This window comes from Notothenia rossii (genome assembly GCF_949606895.1).
Source record: "Notothenia rossii genome assembly, chromosome: 9".
NCBI lineage: Eukaryota > Metazoa > Chordata > Actinopteri > Perciformes > Nototheniidae > Notothenia > Notothenia rossii.
In genome coordinates, this window is record NC_136907.1 from 24,505,738 (window position 1) to 24,509,097 (window position 3,360).

Here is a 3,360-nt window from a genome sequence, read left to right on the forward strand (position 1 = left end):
TTGAGTATATTAAGCTTATTTTTATATTCTAACCATGCTCAAGGTACATTTTTAAAACCCTTGTCTTAATTAACACTTTCATTGTACAGTTTTAAGATCATTCCCATGTTCCCTGAAATGTATTAGCACATAATCTAAAACTGTTCCTTCACTCTGTATTCGTTTACCATGACATGGGCTATTCTGGAAAACCCGATATAGTGGTGTACTGGTTCCCAGAATGCAGAATGACTCAATATAATTGGTCTACAATTGATGGAACTTATCAAATGTTTTAGTCATGGACTCACCAAAGGTTATAGCGTAATGCTTTCTAAATCTGAGTCAAGTCCAGAAGCCAGCAGCCGTTTTGCTTTTAAACTTCGCCAACTGGCTCCAGCTTCACATTAAACAACAGATTCTCGACAAGAGTGAGCTTACTTATTCAAAAATCTCCTAACTTCCTCAATTAATACGTCTTTCCAGTCCAGCACGCTGAAGCCAGGCTGCTGTCTGACTCATACAAACTCTGGCTTTTGTAACGTATGTTTGGACACATTGTTCTCTATGTTTGGACACATTGTCCTCGTGTGGCCGGGGCCAAAAGCTTTAAGCGCAGCAGCGATTCAACTGAAGTGAGATGTAGCACCCATAGGGTAGCACCGCGTCAATACAGGCAGTCAAGTGAGGGGGGAGTATGCTGCTCTTTACCACAAGAGCTTGTCGTTGATGCATAAACACACAGGGGAATATTGGGTATAAATGTACTTGAAATTCAAAATAATTAAACCTCAGGATCATTTTATACTCAGGAGGTGAAGAGCTGAGAGGCGGCATGAAGCACTTACCTGTTCTCCTGTTTCCTACCCTGCCCCTCGGTCAACACACACACAATCACCGCTTCGGGGAAGTGAAGGGTAATGGAACTGATATGGTTGACACGTTATAACAAATGGCAAGGCAGTATAAATGCCTGGTGAAATGAAGTGAATTGAAATTCAAAATGGACTTGATGTGACAGCAGTTCATATATTCAGGCAGATGGAGGCCCAGAGGCAGACTCAGCACAGGAAGCAAAGTGCTGGTCAGCACGGCGTGTGTGTGTGTGTGTGTGTGTGTGTGTGTGTGTGTGTGTGTGTGTGTGTGTGTGTGTGTGTGTGTGTGTGTGTTTTACACCAGCAGCAGACTGAACTATTTCTGAGCCCTTAAAGCCCTGAGTATCATGTAACCGGCAGCAATGTATTTTCAGACGAGGACTCGGTGCTTAGCGCTTTGGGTGGAGGAACTTGCAGAGACGTAGGTCAGGCATACTGGGGGGGAGCTTCTCCTTATTACAGTCACCATCACACTTTGTGCAGCTCTGCACGTGTTACCAGTACGGCCCAAAAAGCACTGATAGAAAGTGATTTAGCTCAAGGAAGTGTGGTCTGTTGAACCTCTGCACCCTGCTGTGACGTCACTTTTGAAGACGCTGAACCACTTTGGTGGAAGTCAGCTACAGTGTTTAAGCTAGACAAAAGAAGTGTGACTTTAAAGGGGCCCTATTCTGCTTTTTAGGGTATTACCTCTCCTGTAGTGTTATATAGGTTTTTGTGAATGTAAATACACAATAACAATTATTACGAACTGAGAGCTTCTTTAAACTCCCACAGATACAATCATTTTGACTGACTTCCTATAGCAGTCTTAGTACTAGAATTACATATTGTAGAAGTTACTGGAAACCCGGAGTGTATTTAAGGCTAAGTAAACAACAATTATTTGACCACAAGTCAATAACCTTAACAGGTTGTTGCTACATTTATTGTTGATTTCCATGAAATAAACGTAGCTTAAGCAAGGAGAATCAAAAAGAAAATGTACATAGCCAATCCATCAAGCTATTTGTGTCAACACTAGAGCTCTGTACACAATGTTTGATGAAGATGATTTATTAAAGACACCCTGTTATGCTTGTAGGGGTTTCCCCTTTCCTGTAGTGTGTTGTATAGATTTGTGTGCATGTAAATGTTAGCAAAGGCTAAAATCCCAAAGTTCCCTCCAGAGGGAGTTTCTGTCTTATACAGTTTGAGAAAAGACCTTTTTGAACATTAAAGCATGTAAACATGTCTCAGTAGAGGCACAAGATACAGATATGAACCTGAAAATGGGCATACAAAGGGCCTGTATAAGCTCAATATAGTAGATCCCATGATCTTCTTCAGCAGATGCAGTTTCCCCAGTTGTCATGACGATCCTTAATAATGTTCTATTGATGCGGTCACATTACTTTTCAGTAACTAAGACTCCCTTGTTCAGTTTAAACCATACTTTTGTGATGTTTTATAACTGGGTTTTTTGTACCTTTAATGGCATCTTTATCGGTCAGCAGAGTCTCATTTAGCCCCGAGCCACAGCATGTGCCCTGCATGTTCTAATATCATAAAAAGGGTGTGACGGCTGAGGTCATCTCACAGAATTATAGATAGGGAACAGAGAGTATTAGGGCCAGGCATAAGGAGAAAAAATGAGAGGAGCAAGTTGTTCTCAACCTTCTTTTCAAGCATTAGAAAAATTAGGAAGAGGAAGATATGTCGAGACTTAAGTCAAAATGTTTACAGTAAATAGGAATGTCGATAAAACAATAAAGTCTGGAAAAAATGGAAATGTCGAGAATAAAATCGAAATGTTGAGTATAAAGAAGAAATGTCGAGAATACATTGAACGACAATAATGATGTCAACACATTCAGAAAACATTTGAAATAAAATGTTGTTTAATAAATGTTTAGAATAAAATCAACGTTAAAAGAAAAGTGGAAATATCCAGTTAAAACGTCGATTAACTAATTTGAACTTTCAGTTTTTCTGCCAGGCAGAAGAAAGAATAAATCAGAGGAGAAACATGTCCAATTGAAAGTGTAAAAAATAAATTACACTACCAGCGTTAGCGCATATACTGAAAGTTCAACTTTGTTCATAAAAATGCAAAACAAATCAAATATCCTAACATGTATTCCGTATGTCTGACCCTCATACTCTCTCACTTTTGTCCACCTCTACTTTAATTCTGTAGGTGTGATTGAAATGTTTAGACTGAGGACAGCCTTCGTTGAAATGTTTAGTAGAAAATAGTCAAATTTAAAACCTCTAATGCAAGTTTGGCATACAAAATGAATCCCATACACTTCAAATGTACACTTTGAATATTTTATCCCAATCTAATCGAGCAAACTGAACACAATATATGTGGAGTATTAAAGTCAGTGTGCAACTGACATAATCCATACCATTCCTTAGCAAATGAACACATTGTTTTTAAACATATTTAAATGTGAAACATACTGTAATAGCAAACACTATGTGTGGATGTGTTAAAAAAAAAATCAAATGACACGATGTG